Source organism: Trachymyrmex septentrionalis, unplaced genomic scaffold (assembly GCF_001594115.1).
Source record: "Trachymyrmex septentrionalis isolate Tsep2-gDNA-1 unplaced genomic scaffold, Tsep1.0 scaffold13, whole genome shotgun sequence".
In the NCBI taxonomy this organism is placed as follows: Eukaryota; Metazoa; Arthropoda; class Insecta; order Hymenoptera; family Formicidae; genus Trachymyrmex; species Trachymyrmex septentrionalis.
Window position 1 is genome coordinate 3,506,735 of NW_017304438.1, and position 12,879 is coordinate 3,519,613.

At 30.6% G+C, this 12,879-nt stretch overlaps 2 non-coding genes and 1 pseudogene across 2 annotated transcripts; 2 read left to right on the top strand and 1 right to left on the bottom strand.

The window, feature by feature from the left end:
* The window catches only part of LOC108756847, a 3,553-nt pseudogene extending 1,223 nt beyond the window's left edge, over nt 1–2,330 (top strand).
* Nucleotides 2,331–7,065: 4,735 nt separating this feature from the next.
* Nucleotides 7,066–7,139, bottom strand: Trnat-agu. Its single transcript has one exon. It is a non-coding gene; the product is annotated as a tRNA-Thr (tRNA).
* Nucleotides 7,140–10,472: 3,333 nt separating this feature from the next.
* On the top strand, nt 10,473–10,544 carry Trnap-agg. Its single transcript has one exon. It is a non-coding gene; the product is annotated as a tRNA-Pro (tRNA).
* The last annotated feature ends 2,335 nt before the right edge of the window (nt 10,545–12,879 follow it).

Consider the following 12,879-nt stretch of genomic DNA (forward strand, 5'->3'; position numbering starts at 1 on the left):
GAAAATAAAAATAAAAATTGAAAACAAGAATGTACGGCGCGCTCTTATCTCATTGGGGTTTGCACTTGTCAGCTCGGATGCGACGTGATGACGGTGGAGAGAAAACTGAAGAGCTTGAAGACTCACTTTATGTCGGTTCACAAAGCGTACGCGAAACGCAGGCTCAAGGCTGATTCGAATCCTGGTAGTGTCATCAAGCCCAAGTGGTTCGCTTACGAGGCCTTGTCTTTCCTGAATAAAGGGCGCTTGCTGCGAATCAATCGCGAGACGCCGAACGTCGAAAAGCAGGTGTGTCTGTTCACGAGCTCCTGTGAATATTCCCGCGGTTTCCTTTCGTACAATTAGCATACGATTAATGGTAATATAATTAAAATTTAAATTAGTATATTCTTTTAGAGTGAAAACCCCCCTTTAGAATAAATCTCACTGTGAAGAGTGAACTTTCACCCTTAAAGATTGAAAATTGAGCCATTCTTTACACGGAAAGAACGATTTTGTTGAAACATTTAAAAATACTGATCTGAAATAATTATATGAAATCTCAAGCATGATGAACAATGCTGTAAATAGTTTTAACGTTTTAGCAATCAGTTTTAGCTTACATAATTATTTTAATGGTTCAACAAAATTTATGTGGTTTCTATAAGCAATAAGGATATATTACAAGATTAAGGAATTTTATTTTATAATCGTTATAAGAAGAGAGGATTATATCACAACAGTAAGATTATATAGATTGTAATTAATAATTTATATTATAATGTGTAAAATCTGTATATATTTACTGAGAAAAATCGTTATTATTAAAAGTTGAAGCATTAGAATATTGCTTATATTATTTACATATATATTCTGATTAAAAAATTAGCGCAACTATCTAAGCTCAGATAGCCTCTTGCAATTACATATTTTGAATTATTATTTATTGGAGCTTTGTTGAATACAATATTCATATGTCAACAAAATTTATTTTCATATCTAACTAAATTTTTAAACACTTCAGCAAAACTATTCTTTCCTTACAGTTAATTTTTTTAAGTAATATCGTGAACCGCGGTACTTCATTACTCACAAAATGGGATTATATGTGTTTAATTAATTCACGATGTTTTCCTTTTAGAATCTCGTACCCACCTCTAATTGGAAGCAGCAGGTATATTTCAATTTTTTTATATATTAATTTCCAATAAACATCAACTAACAGTACCATTACATCAATATTATAATTTTCTGTTGAACAATGTATTATGTACAACATGTGTTATATTACATTTATATTGTTGAATGAGAAATTATAATATTGATATAATATATTGTTAGTTGATATTTACGGATTACATTGGATTAAAGAAAAAGTCTTTTTACAAGTTGATAAAAAAATCTTTCTCCATCAATATCTTTGTTAAAAATGATCAAAATTTAAATTTAAAAAAAGGGTTTAAAAAAATCTTTTGAAACTATAAAAAATCTTTTGGTTACTATAATATATTTTTGAATTTATGTGAGTTTGTAATTTTTATATATAAAAAACTACGAACTAAAAAAAATAAAAAATTTTCTTTTCTGTAATTGAAAAAAAATGTTTCTATAATTTTTTATTCCTGAGTTACTCGCGAAAGGAACATTCTGATTTTATTGTTCGTAACTTCATTAAAAATAATTGTATCGCAATTAAAAATACAGATTAAATGTACGGCAGAAACGTTGCTCTATCTAGTGGTGTAATTACCAATTTTTTAAAATAAAATATATGAGTTACTAAAAAAATCTTTTTATCAATTTATAAAGGGACTTTTTTCTTAAACCAATATTATAAAAACTGTGTAGCACGTTATTACAACATTGTATAGAGAGTTCTCGAGACCTCCTAATCGAAAACCTATCCTAATTGAAAACTTTTGATCTACACGACCTGCTTGTAAAGGTCCTCGATCCTATCAACATCACTTTTTCTTTCTACAATTTTAGGAGACTCCGTCAGGTCGTGACGAATTTACGGTTTTTGCCGAGCATGTCGCCATTCGGCTGAAGAATATAGCGGACGTGCGTGCAAGACTCGTCGCACAGCATCAGATAAACAACATCCTGTTCGAAGCCGAGATGGGAAAGTATAGCATTCAGACTTCTTTCGCTTCGGACAATCCGGAGATTATGGAACACTTGGACGAACCCTCGACGTCGAACGAGGAGAAAGTGATGATAAATAATATTCCCCACGCGATCTAATGGAATCTTTTCCTTCGTGAGTGCAATCTTGGAGTTATATCTCGGAATTTTCGTGAATAGCTCATATATGATGAAAGAACGATTTTGTTGAAATAACTAAAAATTTAATTTGACACATATAATAATTAAAAAGATATTTCTATATAAAAATATTTATATAGAAGATGAATCGAGCATATATAATGAGCAATACAATAAAAATTTTTTATATTCCAGCAATCAATTTCTGATATAATTATTTTTAGCAATCAATTTTTCTTATATATATTTTTCTTATTTTTATGATAAAATTGTTTACAAATTTGTTATTTAGATACATTTTTAAATTCAACAAAACTGTTCTTTTTGTATACATCTCGTGTTCATGTTATCTACGATGTTATCTGCCGTTCGATTTACGGCGCAATCGTTGATAATGACAGTGATCTCTTTTGTTACTCGCCGTAAATAATGGTGAATGACGAAAGCCATCGGTTTTAACGACGGGTCTTCCAAAGACCGCGAGAATGTTTGGCATGTTGCTGAATCTGCTCTGCCAGACGTAACTCTATTTATGTGCCTTCGTTTTGCCCGGCATGTCATATTCTTCGTCGTTGCAAACCGCGAAAGCCGCGTCAAAAGCCAGCTTTCGTCGAGGGCGGCCAATATACGCTGACAACGCGAAATGCACGTCAGAAATCGGCGAAATGCTGCGCTTTCATTTTTTCGCTGTCGTATATTTCAAGTAAAACAAAGTAGACATAACATTCATTCATTTTCATACATACTATACATATTTAGCGAATTGTATTCATTTTATTATTAATTGTATTAGTAATTATTTTATTTTTTGTTCTCACAAATAAACTCATTTTCATAGTAAAAATGAAATAAATAAATTGATTACTATATTGTACGTTTGATTATTTCGCTCACCCTTCAAGTCGACTAATTTATAGAGCAGGATGGACGACGTATCCGTTTGTTTCTTCACGCTACTCGCAACATTGCTCTCGGTATTACCCATCGTTTACAAACACTTCACTTCCAATGTTTAAGTGCCTGTAGAGGAGATGAGCTCTCGTATATCGAATGTGCGGCACAGTATGCAACCGATAGGAGTCAAAATTGATAAACGCGTCTGTTTGGTTGCCAGGATACCGCATCGATTAAACGGACCTCTAAACACCTTTTGCTTTTGGACTCATAGCAAAATTTGATCAATTTATGCAATCTATCACGCTTTCTATTATTCCACTTAACTGAATTATGTAATACATTATACATTCTCTTCATTTATCACGAATCAAGGAATAATCGGCTTTAAGACGGAACTTAAAACCGTCGAAACGGAAAACCGCAAAAGGTTCCGCAAATTTGACGGCGAAAAGAATTAATTAATTAAGCCAGAGCTTGAAAGAGAATTTGATGAAGGAAATCCTGTTCTTGCGGTTCCACAGGATCCTGTGCCGAAATCCGCAAGAATTATGACTTACGTCCATTTCTATCAACTTTAATCTCGATTTAACTTATTTATTTACTTTTTATATTTTTTTCCAGTTCTAAGAATTAAAAAAAGTTAAATGTAAATAAAACTGAGATTAAAGTTAATGTACATTGGTAGAAATGTAAATATTGTATTGATATTTTATAATTAATAATAATTATTAAAAAGGTTGCGACTAAAGTTAATTCTAATTGTAGCACAACGTACTGACACAGTATTGAGAAATAATGTACAACTAATATTAAACATTGGGTAAGAATTGAAACCCCGATATTGATCTAGTAAGGTAGACGCCTAATCATATTTAGCCAATATTGGTACAACAATATTGAACCAATATTGGAGATTAAATTTTTATCCAATGTTTAATATCGGCAGTACATTGTTTTCTAATATTTCGCTAGTATCGGGAAATAATGTTTTTTACAGCCTTGATGGAAAAATTTCGCTGAAATTTCGTTAAAGTTTCACTGAAATGTGGCTGAAATTGTCGAAACGCTTTTCAGTGAAATTTCAGAAAAATAGAATTCATCAATCCAGTTTTATTGGTAAAATAAGTATTATTGATTAGCATCATATTCCAGAGAATACATGACAACATTATAATCTACATTAATAGAGAAATGAATATTAATTTATATCAATTAAAACACGTGTTAATAAATTTGTCAAACGTAATCAATTGTAACAGAGAAATAACGAAACATGTATAATGAAAAGAAACAAAGTAACCAATAAAAGCTCACACGAAATTATTGAACAATATTTATTGCTACAATGTAACATGCGACCCTCAATTATAAATAAAAATGCAAATGTTTCGACAGATTCTGATTTTCCTCAGTACAAACAAAACCACGGAAAAGTTATTCATTGGAAAAGCGATGCTAAACACAATTGCTTAGTATCAATAACGCGTGGGCTTTATTGACTACTTTGTTTCTTTTTATTGAAATACATATAAACGTAATAATAAGAATAATAGGAATTAATTTATCAGCGTTGCTTTACTATGTCGAAACAGTCGCGCCGCTTTGATAAAATTGACATTATCATTTAAATGTTATCACGTTTTAATAATATAATTTATACAAGCATTGTATGTGCGATTTCTCCATAGCTTTATTTTCCAGCAAGACTGGAGAAAAGAGAGGATAGCGAATTATGGTTGATAGATTTATAAGTCATGGTGAAGATCAAGCTATCTCGTGTCGCGCAGGTCATCGTTCTCATACACACAATTGCTCAAAGAATGCAAGGTTTGCGAGAGACAATGTAACAAAAACGTTAATACCGTTTAGGCGTGTCTGGTTCTTCGCAAGCACATCGCAACAACGCAATTTTGATAATTTATATTAGAGTGAATTAATAAATCGGCGAAGTACGAAATGCCGATTATTTGGCTGAATAACGAGAGATGTAAATTTTTTCATACGATCGGTGTCTATTAGAGTTCGCGATCTGCAATTTCATTGAAGTTTTATGGATGCATACTTCATGAAATACATAATAAAAATTAGTAAATCAGCAAATGTATAATATATAAAAGTACGTTTAATAAAAAAATCCACTTTGTTCTCTCCAGTTGAAATTCTACTTGTATTTTGGACTTTAATTTTAGAACATAGATCCTACGATTATAATAGAATCTTAGGATTTGGAAATATTGCTCCTACTTTGTCTCTAAATGGTAGTTTTCGGAAAATTTCCTACTTTTTAGAGTTCAGAAGAGATTTTAAACAAAATCTCTTAGAAAATTCTCCATAAATTTTCTACAAATCCACAGCTAGATCTTTTAATTAAAATTTCCTATATAACTTATCCGATATTCCTAGTAGCACAAATCATTGGTGCAGTATTGGCGTAATATTGGCTCGCGTTTGAAAATAGACGCCTTGTATTCTATAACCAATATTGAATTTCAATATTGACCCGATCTGATATGTTCTGTGCGATTATTACGAAAACGCGGCGTACTAGACGCCTGTCGTTTGATAAAATTTGCATCTTTCGTAATTAGATTCTTGCTGCTATGGAGTTCTCTTTCGCTCGATGGAAAAGCCGCGAGTGATTTTCGCGCATACCTAAAGTATGACCGCGCTTTAATTTAGACTCGAATGCTTCTAGACGGCGCAATACTGCAATTGATCTTACGCGTTAAGCAGTTATAAATACGCTTACGAGCCGTAAGCCACATTTACGTCGGCTTACTGAAAACCGGGCGTATGTGAATGTACAATACCTTGAGCAGGAAATTAGATTCTATTATTACGTCGATGGTCTAGGACAGAATGTGAATTCCATTCGAATTCGAAAATGCTTTCGACGTGCCGAGTTCGATCTGTAATCTCATTGAAGTTTTATAGATACATATCTCATAAAATACATATGTACATCTTAAAAATTAGCAAGTTTTTGTAAAAGTTCGTTTAATAAAAAAATACTTGTTGCTGATATGTTCCGTGCTATTATAATAATAAAAACATTTTTTTCATTACGGAATCTTTGGAAGAAAAAAAGAAAGAGAGAATAATATTAGCAAAAGATGGATAAGTAAATAAATAGATAGATAAATAGATAGGTAAAGAGGGGAAAGGGAGGAGGAGGGAGGAGAGAGAGAGAGAGAGAGAGAGAGAGAGAGAGAGAGAGAGAGAGAGAATTTCAATATTTACTCAATGTTAATATATTATAGTGTGCAATATTATAGCACTGCTTCTGGATTTAATTAATAGCTAATATTAGCTTTATATTGGATCATGTAGGCAATATATTCTCAATACGTATCAATAAATTCAATATTTAATAAATATATCTCTAATAAATTATGTTACTATTAGAAAAGAAGAGAAGGAGGAAAAGGATAGGAGATAGATAAATATTATACATAGATAAAGCATTTATTATAATGTTCCAAGGCAAGCTAACTAGAATATACAAAAGAATAGATATAAAAAAAAACGAAAGCAGCAATGAATAAAAAAGAGAAAAAAATGATAATTACAATGAAAATAAAAAAAAGCAAATAAAAAGCAATAATTACAAAGAATATGAGAAAATATATAAAAAAATAATATAATATAAAAAAATATAATACGATAAAATAAAAAAAAAACCAAAAATAAAATGAGAACGAGATAGAACGCTTGATGTAAGAATTCTTTGTAGCTGAACTTCACACTTATCTTTTATTTTCTTTCTCTCTTTTTCCAATGTCTGATTGTATACGTACTTTAAATGTGGAAAATATAACGTAGTGCGACTAAATTGTATAATTGCATGTATACAGCAAGTGTATTTTGAGAATAGAAAAATTAAACCCAAAAAAAATCCTCACGCTCAATGATCGTGAATGAAGGCCCCGGAGGGATTCGAACCCTCGATCTCCTGTTTACTAGACAGGCGCTTTAACCAACTAAGCCACGGCGCCTAGTTGGATTGAGATTTGTAATAAAGCTACATAAGTTATTCAATATGAAAGCTGTATTCCGATATTGATTTAATAATAGAGTAAACAATTTTTTTGTTACTTTTTGATTGGTATCAGTAGAGAATAAAAAGTAGAGAAAATCGACAAAGTTACAATTTGAAATCGAAAACTTTATAAAAAATAGACTTGATTAGTTTAATATCTAGAATTAAATATCGCGATAATTGAAAGAAATTTCATTTATATAAAAATATACAATAATTTATCGGCGACTATAATCATCATCCGTTTATTGCGTTCTACAAAACGCATGCGTGTTTTGAAAAACGCGAGAGTCATAATTCTTTCGGTAAGAACATTCCCGTCGTGAGTAGCCTATATATATTACATCGGCAAAAATTTATGGATACATAAAAACGATCCTCCCTCTATGCGTGACCTATATTTTCAGGGGCCTTAAAACTTGCAACATGCCGGCGAAAAGAAGATGCGATCTATTTGTGAGATTTGAAATATATGGACGCGCGCGAGAACATTGCAAGCTGCCGTCTGTCGTTCCGAAACGAGGTGTAACATAATCAAAGTGAAATATATGCGCGTTAAACAAACGACTGACCGAAAGGAAATGAGAATTTCAAGTCGCGTTGAAACTCTTGGCAAAGAGAAATATACGTAATGCGAAAAAATGGGGAGACAAATCGCTCATTTTCAAGTCGATCTTAATCAAATTTTGCTAAGTTTTCAATTCCGTTTTCTACATAGAAAAAACGATTTTGCTGAACTATCTAAAATTTAGCTAGATACAGATCTGAAAATAATTTTGTTGGACTATCAAAATAATTACGTAGAAATCTCAAGCATGAATGAACAATGTTGCAAAAAGTTTGACATTCTTGTAATCAACGTCCTACATAATTATTTTGTTAATTCAACAAAATTATTTTCAAATCTGTGTTTAGCTAAATTTTTAGATACTTCCAGTAAAATCGTATCTTTTCCGTGTATAAAATATGAGCATAACAAATGATACTCTACAGCGTTATTAAAAGTTACTTTTTGACTAGTCAGTATTTATTTTAACATGATTTTGATGTTGTCGTAAATAAATATATAGAAAATCTTATTAATTAAATTTTTGTACGTCTACTTTGTAGGATAAAATGAGAAATATGACCTTATATAGTTTAGTTCACGACCTACACCTATATTCGATCTAAATTTGACCTAAACATGATAAATAAATTATTTACTGTCGCGACCTTCATGTTTAGATCTGATGGCTACGTTTACATCGTGCCCTTAATCCGCGACCTACACAAGGCGTTCTTGTTTATACTATAGGTTAAACCTATCGTATAGGTCGCGAACTAACCGCACGATGTACACGTGGCCAATATAAAATACAATATAGGATTATGAACTGGACGTAACGATGTAAACTATACTATTGTTCTGCTTGGGGATTTATGTGATAAACTGAACTTTCTATTTCTCTTAAACTGAACAATTCTATTTTTTTGTAAAATTCTCGATTTTAATTCATAGTTTTGTTGATTTTTTGTATTTTTATTTTTGATTACCGTCAACAAAAAGTGAGGAGAATCGAATATTTTACTGAATATTTTACTTGAAAAGATTGAATCGATTATTACTTTAATTTTTGATAACTACAACTCAAATAGCTAAGTGACGTAAATAACATTTTAATAACGTCATTAATGTCAATAAAACATTATTAACGTCACCTTGGAATTATATTTTTCCAGTAAATTATTTGCCATTAAAACATAGTTATTACCTTAATATTATATTTTAGCAATAAATTATTCGAAGTTTTTAATGTTATTCTTAACATTACATTACATTAATATTCTTATAAGGAGCTTATTAGCATCAACATTATTACATTTCTATTTAACACATGATATTATTGGTTCTGTTCATGATTACAAGACTGAAAAAGATTTCAGCATATGATTGCAGAATTGAATATATGTATTATAAATTTATACTGAAATATTAAAACATTAAGATCTGCTCTGACCGAAAATAGAAGAGAGGATTTCTCTTAATTAAAATTATCTGATACTTGGGAATATATTTAATAACGCAATATATATAATTTAATTTAAAAAAATTTTTGTTTATTTTTTTGTTAATTAAACTTATTACTTTTTGGGTCGATCAGTTTGGCTTCTGAGAAACTCATTCGCGTTTCTGACGGAAAATTAACTTGTTAGACAGTTTTCTACTCCCACATAATGTTTATCGCATCTTGAGCGTTTTCACTTCTCATTATACGAATGACGGTCAAAACCTGGTTACGCACCATTTATAACTGAATCAAACAGATATTTTTCGGAGCAAGTTCCGGATTGGGATGACAGAAGTAAACGACGAAAGAAAAAGTTGCCGATGTGTAATTACAATAATATGAATGTAATCAGAGGCACAGAACGAGAATCGTCGCCAGCATTTCTCGCGTGATTCTTCTGATTCACAAGAAAGAATTAATTCTGTTAGTTTGTCTCTTATTTTGCCTATTTTATCTTGTTACGTAAACAGAAAATCATATGCATTTATATGTCGATCAAAGCGGAAGATAATTACTATTGTAATTATATCAAGGCTGATAAGAAAAATATGCGATATCATCGCTATTTTCTTCTCCAAAACCGACTAGTACAACAAAACGACTAGTGTGGTTTAACAAATGACATATTAAAAGTAATATTTATATTCATTTGTTAGAGAGAACAAAATAATTAAAAAATTGTTATTATCAAAAATGACAATTTTTGAAATTATTTTGTTGTTATGTATCAAATAAGCGATATAAACATAATAAAGAAATGATCAAAATAAAAAAGAAAAAGAAAAAATTTGCTTTAGAAGTACTTACTTTATTCTATAATCAGTTATTGCATCAAAATTGCGTTTTAAAATTGAAATTACAAAATGTATGTAATATAATTTAAAAATTTCAAAACATTTAAATTTATTTTCTGAAAAACTTCTGTTTTTTTATTTTTAACAAATAAGTGATTTTTATTAAACATAGATGTAATAAAAATAGATTGCATTTTTCTAAATTGTTACTGTCAGTTTTGAAAGATTAAAGTAATTTGAAATATATTATCCTCTTCCTTTTTAAAGTATATCGAGTTTAAGAAAGACGTCAATATATTTAATTTATTCTAACGGAGTATAGAAACTAAGATTAAAAAATGCGCAGTCTAGATTTATTACATATACAATGTTAAATAATAAAATTCGAATGGAGCACACGGTATTCCTTTATATACTTTTCAAAGCAAGGAGCTCATAAGAAGTGGCTCGTTGGTCTAGGGGTATGATTCTCGCTTAGGGTGCGAGAGGTCCCGGGTTCAAATCCCGGACGAGCCCGTTTTTTTTAATCTTTTTTTTTTCCTTTCACTTACATATAAATTACTATTCAAAATGTCACTTAAGATATCTACATTTTTTTTTATTTATGTGAGATTTCGAATATTGAATATTTTTAGAGCCACGTATTTCTTACTTCACATGTAAATATAGTAGCTGCGTTCAGCAGAAAAAGCAATTTTGTAACTGCTGTAAGACTCTTTAATAGGATTAGTTATACATTTAGATCCAACAAGGAACTAAGAAAAAAAAAATAAGGATCATATTAATACTTAGTATACGTAATAATTTTTTGATTGTTCATGTTCTCAATTTTACAAGTATACAAAAATTATTAAATGACTTTTACATATACTTTAACATCTTTAGAATGTATTTATAAGATTGTGTATTTAAAAAATTTAGACGTTATAATTAATTTGAATTATAATTAATAAGTTGAGGCTCCTACACTGAAAAAAAATATAGTCAATTTTAATAAATATTTAGTTGAATGTAATACTGCCAACTAAATATTTATTAAGTACAAAGATATATTTATTTGATACAAGAAATGTTAATTTGATTTAACAATCATTTTTTTTATTAAACAAATATTTACTTACTGTAAGTAAATGTTTAATTGGCAGCATTGAACTAAATATTTATTAAAATTAACTATATTTTTTTCTCAGTGTAGTATTTCAAAACAAAACAAATAAGCAGGACACGAATAATCCAATTGTGAATACTAACAATAAGAATTAAAGAATTTTACAATAGTTGCAAAATTAATAATAATAATAGTTGCAAAACTACTTTTTTTTGCTGAACGCAGCTAGTGAAAGACCGATCGGTTTATTTACATAACGTCCATTTGCATTCTCGATGAATTCGTCATCGTCAATTAAGCCGCCGGACAACATTATCCGACTAGCGGGTTATCATAATCATTTATCGACGTGATCGTACAAATTTGATAAACACTCTGATATTTTGCACGTTGTGATTTTACGATTCAGAAAGTCTTTGGCATCAAGGCATCAAGAAAAAAATCGTCTTAAATACTTCGAACTTCGAAATTAGATCGCGCGAATAAGAGCAAGGTGAAGATACGAAAATACGTTCATCATTGTTTCTTTTTCTTCATCGTCTGAGCGATATTCTGCATTTGCTCGAAAAATGTCCACTTTATATTTAGAGATGTTTGTTCGCAAACGTCGTTGTTATCAGTACCGGATATCAACATTTCAGTGCGTGAATCTATATTTAATCATAATATGATAACAATTCGCGATCTGCATCGTTGACATCTTTTCGAAGCGGGCACGTACGTGAGCCTATTATTTTATTCGCACCGGATTTGAACCCTATAATCTATAATTTCTCCTTAACGATATGGATGATTACATTTTCACAATTACTATATTCAAAAAATTTCGATAAGGAATATCGTTTTGTCTAATTTGATTTGGCTTCTCATTATTCTTTTACCTTAAATTATTTTAGTAAAAGAGTAATTTATGTAAAATTACTCTTCTTAATTTTATATATATATATATATATTTTTTTTAGTTAAATTTGGAATTAATAAAGACTCTCTCTGTGTTAGTCGAAATGTATTATGTATAATATCTTATTAGATTATTAAATATATTTTAATTATCCTCAACATCCAAAATTTACAAAACATCTCATGCCTCGCTTATTTTCGCAAAGCATATTCTGTGACTTTCCGTTATCGCGATTTGTATTCTTTGTCATTCTTGTCATTCTTATGCGATGATATCGTCCTCTCGGGATAGCTCATCCGCATTTTTTCGCGGAAAATGCGGGCGCGGGTGGCCTTTCAGCGTCCGGATCGTAAAGTTTATTCTTCCCAGTATAATCGCCGAATCTTTGCACGCGTCTCAACAACGACGAATTCTGTCGGAAGTGCGCTGGTTTTGGCAGATCCGGTCGACAAAATAAAACTGATATAAATTTCAGCACTTCATTGTTACTAGTCGATCTCACTTTAAATCAGCTAAAAATCAAGATAGACCTTTTTCTCCAAAATTATAATAGTTCTGGATGTAATTTCGACATCTCTTCTGTCAACATTCTGCACTTGTGTTTATTAATAGAGAGACAGAGAGAAAGAGAGAGAGAGAGAGAGAGAGAGAGAGAGAGAGTGCAAAAAATGACCTTCAATTAGATATCGAATTCATCGTATCGATGTCGATTCGACATCAATTCAAAATGAGTCATTTCTCTGGGAATCGACATCGCGTATGGACCCTTCGTACATATCCTTCTCTTTGTTCTCGAAAACTTATAGATCAGAAAAGAAGAATTTCAGAATTTTCTGTGACGG